Source organism: Aethalodelphis obliquidens, unplaced genomic scaffold (assembly GCF_003676395.1).
Source record: "Aethalodelphis obliquidens isolate GAN/ISIS:26980383/991018 unplaced genomic scaffold, ASM367639v1 scaffold34, whole genome shotgun sequence".
Classification (NCBI taxonomy): Eukaryota; Metazoa; Chordata; class Mammalia; order Artiodactyla; family Delphinidae; genus Aethalodelphis; species Aethalodelphis obliquidens.
Window position 1 is genome coordinate 8,461,957 of NW_020837978.1, and position 12,469 is coordinate 8,474,425.

Sequence of the window (12,469 nt, forward strand, 5' to 3'; positions counted from 1 at the left end):
CCTGGTTCAGTCTTGGAAGGTTATACCTTTCTAAGAATTTGTCCATTTATTCCAGGTGGTCCACTTTATTGGCATAGAGTTGCTTGTAGTAGTCTCTTAGGATGCTTTGTATTTCTGCAGTGTCTGCTGTAACTTCTCCTTTTTCATTTCTAATTTTATTGATTTGAGTCCTCTCCCTCTTTTTCTTGATGAGTCTGGCTAATGGTTTATCAATTTTGTTTATCTTCTCAAAGAACCAGCTTTTAGTTTTACTGATCTTTGCTATTGTTTTCTTTGTTTCTATTTCATTTATTTCTGCTCTGATCTTTATGATTTCTTTCCTTCTGCTAACTTTGGGTTTTGTTTGTTCTTCTTTCTCTACTTCCTTTAGGTGTAAGGTTAGATTATTTATTTGAGATTTTTCTTGTTTCTTGAGGTAGGCTTGTATAGCTATAAAATTCCCTCTTAGAACTGCTTTTGCTGCATCCTATAGGTTTTGGATCGTCGTGTTTTCATTGTCATTTGTCTCTAGGTATTTTTTGATTTCCTCTTTGATTTCTTCAGTGATCTCTTGGTTATTTAGTAACGTATTGTTTAGCCTCCATGTGTTTGTGTTTATTACGTTTTTCCCCTGTAATTCATTTCTAATCTCATAGCATTGTGGTCAGAGAAGATGCTTGATATGATTTCAATTTACTTAAATTTACTGAGGCTTGATTTATGACCCAAGATGTGAGCTATCCTGGAGAATGTTCCGTGTGCACTTGAGAAGAAAGTGTAATCTGCTGTTTTTGGATGGAATGTCCTATAAATATCAATTAAATCTATCTGGTCTATTGTGTCATTTAAAGCTTGTGTTTCCTTATTAATTTTCTGTCTGGATGATATGTCCATTCGTGTAAGTGAGGTGTTAAAGTCCCCCACTATTATTGTGTTGCTGTCAATTTCCTCTTTTACAGCTGTTAGCATTTGCCTTATATATCGAGGTGCTCCTATGTTGGGTGTATATATATTTATAATTGTTATATCTTCTTCTTGGATTGATCCCTTGATCATTATGTAGTGTCCTTCCTTGTATCTTGTAACATTCTTTATTTTAAAGTCTATTTTATCTGATATGAGTATTGCTATTCCAGCTTTCTTTTGATGTCCATTTGCACAGAATGTCTTTTTCCAATCCCTCACTTTCAGTCTGTATGTGTCTCTAGGTCTGAAGTGGGTCTCTTGTAGACAGCATATATATGGGTCTTGTTTTTGTATCTATTCAGCCAGTCTGTGTCTTTTGGTTGGAGCATTTAATCCATTCACGTTTAAGGTAATTATCGATATGTATGTTCCTATGACCATTTTCTTAATTGTTTTGGGTTTGTTTTTGTAGGTCCTTTTCTTCTCTTGTGTTTCCCACTTAGAGAAGTTCCTTTAGCATTTGTTGTAGAGCTGGTTTGGTGGTGCTGAATTCTCTTAGCTTTTGGTTGTCTGTAAAGGTTTTGATTTCTCCATCGAATATGAATGAGATCCTTGCCAGTTAGAGTAATTTTGGTTGTAGGTTCCTCCCTTTCATCACTTTAAGTATTTCATGCCACTCCCTTCTGGCTTGTAGAGCTTCTGCTGAGAAATCAGCTGTTAACCTTGTGGGAGTTCCCTTGTATATTATTTGTCATTTTTCCCTTGCTGCTTTCAATAATTTTTCTTTGTCTTTAATTTTTGCCAATTTGATTACTATGTGTCTTGGTGTGTTTCTCCTTGTGTTTATCCTGTATGGGACTCTCTGTGCTTTCTGGATTTTGTGAGTATTTCCTTTCCCATGTTAGGGAAGTTTTCGACTATAATCTCTTCAAATATTTTCTCGGGTCCTTTCTCTCTCTCTTGTCCTTCTGGGACCCCTATAATGCGAATGTTGTTGTGTTTAATGTTGTCCCAGAGGTCTCTTAGGCTGTCTTCATTTCTTTTCAGTCTTTTTTCTTTATTCTGTTCCACGGCAGTGAATTCCGCCATTCTGTCTTCCAGGTCACTTATCTGTTCCTCTGCCTCAGTTATTCTGCTATTGATTCCTTCTAGTGTATTTTTCATTTCAGTTATTGTATTGTTCATCTCTGTTTGTTTGTTCTTTAATTCTTCTAGGTTTTTGTTAAACATTTCTTGCATCTTCTCAATCTTTACCTCCATTCTTTTTCTGAGGTCCTGGATCATCTTCACTATCATTATTCTGAATTCTTTTTCTGGAAGGTTGCCTATCTCCAGTTCATTTAGTTGTTTTTCTGGGGTTTTATCTTGTTCCTTCATCTGGTACATAGCCCTCTGCCTTTTTATCTTGTCTGTCTTTCTGTGAATGTGGTTTTTGTTCCACAGGCTGCAGGACTGTAGTTCTTCTTGCTTCTGCTGTCTGCTCTCTGGTGGATGAAGCTATCTAAGAGGCTTGTGTAACTTTCCTCATAGGAGGGGCTGGTGGTGGGTAGAGCTGTTTCTCTGGTGGGCAGGGCTCAGTAAAACTTTAATCTGCTTCACTACTGATGGGTGGGGCTGGGTTCCCTTCTTGTTGGTTGTTCGGCCTGAGGTAACCCAACGCTGGAGCCTACCTGCGCTCTTTGGTGGGGCTAATGGCAAACTCTGGGAGGGCTCATGCCAGGAAGTACTTCCCAGAACTTCTGCTGCCAGTGTCCTTGTCCCCATGGTGAGCCACAGCCACCCCCCACCTGTGCAGGTGACCCTCCAACACTAGCAGGTAGGTCTGGTTCAGTCTCCCCTGGGGTCACTGCTCCTTCCCCTGGGTCCCGATGCACACACTACTTTGTGTGTGCCCTCCAAGAATGGAGTCTCTGTTTCCCCCAGTCCTGTCGAAGTCCTGCAATCAAATCCCACTTGCCTTCAAAGTCTGATTCTCTAGGAATTCCTCCTCCTACTGCCAGACCCCCAGGTTGGGAAGCCTGATGTGGGGCTCGGACCCTTCACTCCAGTGGGTGGACTTCTGTGGTACAAGTGTTCTCCAGTCTGTGAGTCACCCACCCAGCAGTTATGGGATTTGATTTTACTGTGATTGCGCCACTCCTACCATCTCACTGTGGCTTCTCCTTTGTCTTTGGATGTGGGGTATCTTTTTTGGTGAGTTCCAGTGTCTTCCTGTCGATGATTGTCCAGCAGCTAGTTGTGATTCTGGTGCTCTCACAAGAGGGAGTGAGAGCATGTACTTTTACTCCGCCATCTTGGTTCAGGGCCAATTGTTTCTTTTTAAGTAGGAGTTATGTGTGCATATTTAAACACAGAAAATAAATAAAATCTCCAGAGAGAGGAACAGACTAAAGAATTTAGAGATAATATATATCTTCATCAAAGACCAAATCCAGGGCAAATGAAAGATTTCATGAGATGTGACTATAAAGTAATAGATTGCATGTTTTAATGACTTACTACCATTTATAGTTCCAAAATGATATAATTCTTCAGAGAAGACACTCTGGAAGGTAGATTGTTATTCTAATGGCGTTGCCATTACTTCAAACACATTTTAATTTTCTTCCAAACCAGGTAGTTCCAAACTACACAAAGGTTTCACCACTCATGACACACCTCACTTTTACTCAAAAGACGTTTCTTGCCAGGCTGGCCACTCAACTGACATTACACCAAGGAACTTCTGACTCTTTCCAAATGCCAAGTCCACCCTTAAAATTATAAACATTAGTACCATTGAGGGCATTTTTTAAAAGTGTGCCAAATATTTATCAAAGTAGTCTTAAATACCCAAATGTGAAAGAAAACATTCTGATTTCAAATAGAGTATCAATCTTGTTGGCATACATGCTTGATGACTTCAAACCAGGCAAGGCTTTTGACAAAAGTTTTTTTAAGTACATATTATATATCAATTTTTCCCCGGATACTTCAACAGTTAAGCCCTAACTGGCTACTCACTGAAGCAATGATGGTATTTTTACTCGTTAATTTCCAACTGAGGTCCACTCAGCAATTTCTAAGTACATTTAAATACATGGCTTTATTTTTTCCTCCTTATTTCTTATACCTCAATATGCATGAGAAGGAAATGGCCTTGTTTTTCAAAGGCTTACAAAGAACAGAAAGGAATAAACTTATGATTTCAAAATGCCTAATAAGCTATTCACATCATGTTCAGATTTTCAGAAAGGAAGAAGGACAAGCAAAGGGAAAAAGGGTCATCTTTAACTTGACCCTGCTGTAACTTTCCCAGAAATTACAGAAAGAAAGAAAAAAAGATCATTAACAAAACATCACTTTGCTTAAAACAGAAACAGACTCATAGACCTAGAGAACGAATTTACGGTTACTGTGGGGAAAGGTTGGGGGAGGGATAGATTGGGAGTTTGGGATTGACATGTACGCACTGCTATATTTAAGATAAAATGTCTTTTCATGAAAAAAAAGTCACTTTGCTTAAAATGAGATCTTTTTAGTAGGACTCTTAGTTCACATGAAACACAAATTTTTCACTGCCTCATCTTCACGCTGGAGTAAATTAAATTCTTTATTCATCCTTCTATTGCATTCTGTGTCATATTTCACAGTGAAATACTAGCCTGCACTTTATTTGAGCTTGGAAATCCAGGAAAAATATAAGGAGGTTGAAATAAAAGAGGAGGCTCCCTCGGAGGCCAGACTCTGAGAAGCAAGAAATGCGCCCTGGTTGCAGAGAGGAAGTTGCATTTTGTTGTACAACTTTTTGGTTACGCAGAACTCTTGGCTAATCGTGAGAGATGACATCTGTTCAACAATTGCACAACTTACTCCTCACTCAATCAACATCTGTTAATTTGATTTGATTTCTTTTTTTAAAATTTATTTATTTAATTAATTTATTTTTGGCTGCGTTGGGTCTTTGTTGCCCTATGCAGGCTTCCTCTAGTTGCAGTGAGTGGGGGCTGCTCTCCGTTGCGGTGCGCGGGCTTCTCATTGCGGTGGCTTCTCTTATTGTGGAGCACGGGCTCTAGGCTCACGGGCTCAGTAGTTGTGGCTCCCGGGCTCTAGAGCGCAGGCTCAGTAGTTGTGGTGCACGGGCTTAGCTGCTCCACAGCATATAGGATCTTCCTGGACCAGGGCTCGAACCCGTGTCCCCTGCATTGGCAGGCAGACTCTTAACCACTGCACCACCAGGGAAGCCCCTGTTAATTTGATTTTAAGACACAGTCTTCCATTCCTTTGGTCATCAGGAGTGATGGAGAAACTAAGAGAAGGAGCCAAGTACCCTACTTGATACTACCTTTTCCCCAACTGAGAACTGGGTCACGTGACCTTGGCTATGAAGAAGGCTCTAATCATCCTGTCTTATTTTTATAATACCCTCAGCACTTATGGAATATATATATATATAGTAAATATATATGTCCGTAACTGAGTTTACGCATTGTATTACATATATAAATATATACATATATGTAATATTATTTACTGACTACACACATATATTATGTAACATATGTAAAATATATAATATATATTATTCCTGCAATATACAATACATATATGTATATTATTATACATATTACTATACGTTACATATAATACATATTAAAATGTATACTATATACATGTATAATAACACATTATGCATTACATTATACACGTATACATAATAAACATACATTTACATATATATAATTATACAATGTTAGTGTATACTCAGTCACAGGTTGTTGTTAACTGTCTTCTATTGTTTCTAATGCATGTTTTATTCTCTTAAACCAATGCTAGGGTCTTTAAGGGAAGGAACAGTGTTTTTCTTATTTTTTAACACATATGATTAGTATAATGAAAGAAAAGTGATGAAAATTATTAACTTCAGTTCAAACTTATATTTTTACAGTGGGCCAGATGTTCTCATTTCATTCCCAGTTACCCCAGATATTTACTATCCAGGTAGATCCCAGGGGAACCACAACAGGGCTGCAGCTCTCATGCAACACCAGAAAGAAATAAGATTTGTTGTTTAAACCAATGAGATTCTAAGTTTCTTTGTTATGTAGCATGGTCTAGTGAAACCTAAGGTATAGCCTAAAGCAGATCTAGTGGACAAAAATAAGTAAGATTATAGAAGACCTTTAGTAACGTAATAAATATGGTAGATCTTATTCATATAGACCACACTATTCCCCAAAAACAGAGAATGCACCTTCTTTAATTGTGTACTCACTTCCCCAAATTAACCATATACTGGGCTACAAAGAAAACATCGGTAAATCCCTCAAAGTGGAAATGGTATAAATAACAGTCTTTGGCTACACAGTAATTAAACTATGAACTGCTAAAAAAATATAGAACTGCCTCCCTTTGAAAGTTGAAAGTTAAAAAAGAATCTCTCTTTTACATAACTTCAAAGTAGAAATCAAAAGTAAGATGGCAGAATTTCTAGAAGGTAACAACAGGAAATGTTACTAGAACATCATGTATCAAAAGCTACAGGATAGAGCTTCCCCACTGGCGCAGTGGTTGAGAGTCCGCCTGCCGATGCAGGGGATGCGGGTTCGTGCCCCGGTCCGGGAAGATCCCACGTGCCGCGGAGCAACTAAGCCCGTGAGCCATGGACACTGACCCTGCGCGTCCGGAGCCTGTGTTCCGCAACTGGAGAGGCCACAGCAGTGAGAGGCCCGCGTACCGCAAAAAAAAAAAAAAAAAAAGCTACACGATACAACCTAAGCAGTGCTCAGGGCAAATTCAAAGTTAAATATTTATAAAAATAACAAAACTATCCAAAGAATAGCAGAAGAAACTAACTGATAATGATAAAAGAAAAAAAGTGAATATACAGAAACACAGAGAACTGATAAATACATCTTAGAGCTGATTAATTGGAAAAAATATAAAATGATTAGCAAATATAATTAAGATAAAATTAGAGAATGTGTACGTTCGCAAAATAAGCAACTTGTTGGAGAAGTTAAAAGATTTGCAAGAGGTATTGATTAACACTGCAAATTACTTTTAAAAATTGTATCAGATAGATAAAAATGGTTCAAATGAAAAAATTACAGAAAGAAATCAGGAAGAGAAAAAATATTGAAATGGATAAACTGCCATAGGAAAAAACACTACCTAGAAAAAAACTGACAAAGAGCTGCTTCCCTAAAGCATCGACAGCAGTTTTACAGTTGAATTTCACCAAACACCAAAGGAAAAGAAAAATCTAAATAAGGACAGCTTCTAAATATTTTGTATAAAGCCAACACAACATTAATTAGCAAAAATAAAAAATAAAAATAAAAACCACAAACTAAATTAAACACAATTCTAAAGAGAAACGTACAGATCAATCTCACTCACAATACTGATGACATAATTCTAATAAAAGATTAAGACATGGAATTAAGTAGCATATTAAAAGAATGAGAGATCATGACTAAGTGGCATTAACTCTAGAAACTCAAAGAAAATGTATTAGGAAAATTTTAATATAATCCTCATATATTTAGGACCAAAGGAAGAATCACATTGTCATATCCATAGATGCTAAAAAGAGACATATTCAACAACTTTTCAAAATCAAATTTCTTAATAAAATAAAACATTAAAATATCTCAACATCCCTTAAATTTATTTATAAATGTAACACGACTTCAGTGAAAATATAACCAGTAATATTTTTAGAATTAGGAAGCTGATTTTAAAGTTCTTCCAGAATAATACACATTCAAGATTAATCAGGAAAAAAATCGAAAGATGAATAGAAAAGGAAGACCTATCTTAGAAGAATCTGAAGCATATTGTACAGTTAAAGAAAATAAAAATAGTATGGTGCTGACACATGAATAGATAGATAGGACAAAAATGAAAGTCCAGAAATAAATCCAAGTATACACAGAAATTTTGAACATGATATAGCTGGTGTTTTAGGTCAGTGGGAAAATGATGGATTTTTCAATAAATGTTTTGGGACAATTCAGTTGCCATCTGGAAAAACAAAATTAGATCTCTACTAAACGTTTTACATTAAAAAAATTCCAAGTGGACCAAAGGTGTAAACAAAGACACCCATAAAATTTTTAGAAAAGATATGAGACTTAAAAAAATCAAATCTGAGAAGGGAAGACATTTTAAAGCATGGCGGAAGACTTAGATACCATAAAAGAAAAGGCTGACAACATAAGTATCAGAAATTTCTACATGACCAAAGAGTTTTGTTAAAGCTAAAAGGCTACTGACAAACTGAAAAAGATGTATACAGTACATATCACAAATGGTTAATTTGTTAAATATTTAAAAGCTCCTACATGTAAGGTTTTAAAAGATAAATTACCCCAAAGAAAAATGGGCAGAAGTGCCTAGAAAGGGCAATCAATATGTTCCTTCACACACACATAAAATGTGTCACCTCACTTAAAACCAGAAAATCGCCAATAAAATACAGTGAAATACCATTTTCACCATTTTGTTCTTGGCATACAATGTGTTATGATGTTTAGCGCAACAATTAAGTACTTTAAGAATTGAGTTTAGTGTGGATTATGCATCAGGAATCTACAAGTGGCATTTAATCAACACACTATTTTATGTGTTTTATGTTTGGCCTTCCATCCATAATATGACCAGACTGGATGCAGGGTAATTTCAGACACTGGTTTTTAGGGGGGAAACTGAGTCTCCTGTGTTGCCAAATGCAGGATTTTGTATGCGTGTGATTTTAGCGGAGTCTTTCTTTACACTCATATTCAGGCCTCAGAGAATGAATTCTTAGAGTTCAAATGTCGTGTATTATCTTTTTTAAAGACTTAGGATAATAAACAAGGAGCTACACGGCAGTGGGGAGTGGGCTGGGCAGCATCTGGCAGAAATTGGAAGGTAGGTGGTTTGTATGCACAGGTGGAGGGAAGACAACAAGGATGAGGTGGAAAATGGAGCTAGAGGCACGGGCAGTTACCTGCCTGTCCTTCCATCTCAAACATGCTCCTAACCCTCCAGGACTGCGGGTGGACGTCATTTCCCACTGCCAATATGGAGCATCTCTCTGCTCTTTTCTGGACAGGGCTGGACCCCTCAGTAGCCCCATAATGGTGACCTGGCACCCTAGGTATGCCATATCTTACTGCGGAGACAAAATAGGACATACCTTGTTTTTCTGCTTTACTGTGATGGAAATGTCTCTTGACTCTTAACAGGGGTTCTGAGAAACATTTCAACAAGTAAATTTCAGTGCAGTACCTATTTTAAAATAATATGCACGACCATTTCTTCCTCTTATTTCTGTCATTTCTTCCAACAGAATTTTATATTCTTCTTCAAAAAAACCAACAGTGCTTTCGCTGTGTGTGTGTGTGTGTGTGTGTGTGTGTGTGTGCGTGTGCGTATAAGAACAAGAAACAAGATTTGGGCAGAAGTGAGGTTTTGTGTATAGATTTTGAAAAAAAAATTGTCTAATAGTGTTATAAAATTTAACACTATTAAATTAGTGTTATGAAATTTCAACCCATCCTTGTGAAAATTAAATAAGCTAATATGTTGTACTTGGCACAAGGTCTGGCAGGAGGAAGGAGCTGTGTTGATTATTACTACTAGTTAAATGATGCCAAAAATCTGAAGAGGTACCATTAGTATTCCCATTTTAAAGCTAGTAAGTGATGCAGCCAGTGTTCAAACCATATTTTCCAGATAATGAATCTTTTAAACCTGCCCCATCACTCAGAGTTTGGAGCTGCTGAAATGTGTCGTGAGATGAAATTAGGTTGCCTATGTAATGTGATTCTGTGATATAGTACTGTACAGCGAGAAAGGAAGATAATAAAGGAGAAAGATGTCCTCATAGTTAATGTTTTTCTCAAAGGATCAATATCATTTTATATTCTAATTGACTTTAAAAGCTTTCTTCTGGGCCCTCTCTGGACAATTAATAGGATTCCTAAGACTTATGGGTGTTCCCTTACTTGTGTGTAAGAAATAAACTAGGAACTCTTTGTGAATTGTTATTTATTTCACATGCAAGGGCACAGGGCTAAAAGAGACCTCTAGAATTTATTTGGGGTGTTCCCTGATTTCTGGCAGGAATGTGACTAAACCATTCCTTGACCGGTGTATTAACTCAATACTGAAAGAAATTACACAACTTCCACCTGCATTAATTCAGTTTTGGGCTTCATAACCTTGGTCATTGGGAAATGTTCAATTCACTTAAGAATATACGCTTCCAACATATCATTATGTTTATCATTAGCTTTATCAAGGCAAACACAAGTTGAATGCAAGGTATTAGCCTAGAGAGCTGAGACCTTATGAATCTTCAAATCCTGTAGGTAATGCCTAGCACAGAACATTATTACAGATAACAGATGCCAAATAAATGCTTACTGAATTGAGCTGAATAGCAAGGGAAACGTTGTCTGGTTATCAAAGTGCATTATCGATTTGGGCCTTCCTTGCTGTGTCTTACTTTCTCATTTCCAGAAATCAACACTTAGATTCCATTAAAAAAATTATGTGAAACAAGAAAAATGCTGACTTTTCTAAGTTTATTCATTTATTCATTCAACAAATATTTGATGAACACCATGTGCTAGGCACTGTCCCAGGTTCTGAATATTTTAAATGCATGCTACCATGTTGTAAACAGTAGTGTGTAATAATAAGAACCCCACTGATTCCGTGTAAACTAACTAAAAGTTCCTGATGTGAGAGTTTAATGAGCTGCTGCTTAGAGAGTTTGATATGAACCCTTCATTGAATGTAGTCATATTCTCTAATACCGCTAATCATATCATGTCAAATCTCTTATTGGTAATCATTAGGTAACCTGCATCTCCCCATCCAGAACCTTAAAGGTATGGAGTTGATAGTTAGGTAAGGAAGATGTGGCTACTGGAAAGAATGAACAGACTAGGAATTCAGAAACTGGGCTGTGAAGTGGTGTCACCTCTCTAAGGCACTTAATTCTGCAGAATCAGTTTCCCCTATCTGTAAAATAAAGTGAATTAGCAAAGTGGTAAAGCCTCTTTTAAGTTTGATTATTTTATAATCTTAAATTAAGATCTCATGAATTCTATATCCTCAGAAGACGATAACTCCACATTATGAGTTTTGGCTCAGTTCTTATTAGTGATGCAGACTCTTCCCTTTCCTCCTGTGTTGCGACATCAAACAGACAATACATATGCCAACTAAAAATTGTTTTTTGCCTTCTGGTTCTATAAGAATGAAGTCAGTAGCCACTGCAGCTGCTAAACTTCCCCACACCCTGAAAGGAGTTCAGGGTGGAGATCAGGAATGAGGCCCTCCGTGCTCCAGGAAAAACTGGCACAACAGGTCTCCAGTTAGGTATTTTCAGGAGAATTTATGAGCCCAATTTCTTGCATCTTCTCACATCTACAAAAGCACTAAAATCATTAACAGAGACACCTGCTCCTCGTGACCAGCACCAACCTTCTTGTGACCAGCAGCAACTTTCTGCCAAAATGTGTGCTTAAGGGCACATACGTCCCCTTCACCAAAGTCACATATATACTGACCTCCGCACCTCCTCAGAGCAGCTGCTCAGAGCTGCCTGAAAGCCTGTATCCCCGGCTACAGTCCTCGTTCTGCCCCAAATAAAACTTAGCTCACACCTCTCTCGCTGTACATTATTTCCGTTGACACGCACATACGTATGTAAATATACATATGTATATTTTAAGGTGGTCCCCAAGAACGCCCTTTGCGGGTGACCAACCCTCCTGCGTTTTGCCCAAAGTACTTGATGGTTTAGCTCCAGCATGAACTTCGGCGTCCTTTGCAGATTTCCTTTTCAGACAGTAAAGAGACTGAAAAAGGATGGGGAGAGGCGGCTGACTGGTGCATATGTGATCACTGCCAAAATTTAATTCTTATTTTTCAAGATAAAAGGTTTCAGACTTCAAGGAGGAGTTCACTTTGTTGTGGCTGAATTTTAGACAGTTCCTCGGGCTAACGGTGGATATGGAGAAAGGCAGCAGACCACGGGAAGAGAGGTCTAGTTTAAGGCCTGAGCTGGGCGGGGCTGGGGGGAGATAACGGAGACTTTTACAATTTAGGTAAAGAGAGTACTGCAACGAAAAATGAGCTAGCCCCGAGGGTGGCCTTGAGGTGTAGGCCACCTGCCTAGCCCCGGGACTCCAGGTGAGTTCAGATGCCGGAACCACGGGAGGCCCAGGTTCTGGCTGTGGGTAGGACTGGATGAATCGTAAAGTGGGTCTGTTTCTGTTTTAATGGCTTTCGGATATATTCTGCAAGTAGTAACCTACCCAGGTCATGTGACTCACCCCCCCCCCCAGAAAAACCCCAAACCCCAAACCCACAAACTGACAAATCTACAATGTTGAGATATTTACACTTGTTAGGAAAAGTTGTACTCAAACCTTTTTATCCAATGTATTTCATTCGAAGCCAAAGATGTGAACTGTCACAGCATCCACCTGACGGAGTTTGACACCTCGCTCCCCGTCACGTAGGCTCGGGGCTGCAGCTCAGCCTGGAGCTCCAGCACCGCCCGGATTCTCCCAGGGCGCGCGCCCGGGGCCGGGGGACC

The 12,469-nt window shown here is 38.3% G+C and overlaps 1 protein-coding gene across 1 annotated transcript in view; it reads right to left on the reverse strand.

Annotated features, from left to right (window-relative positions):
- Positions 1 to 12,413, reverse strand: part of NEDD9 (neural precursor cell expressed, developmentally down-regulated 9) — a 296,988-nt gene extending 284,575 nt beyond the window's left edge. Inside the window, exon 1 of the mRNA XM_027128364.1 lies at positions 12,300 to 12,413. The gene's annotated coding sequence lies outside the window, so the exon portion shown is untranslated. The remainder of the gene's footprint in view (positions 1 to 12,299) is intronic.
- Positions 12,414 to 12,469: the final 56 nt, after the last annotated feature.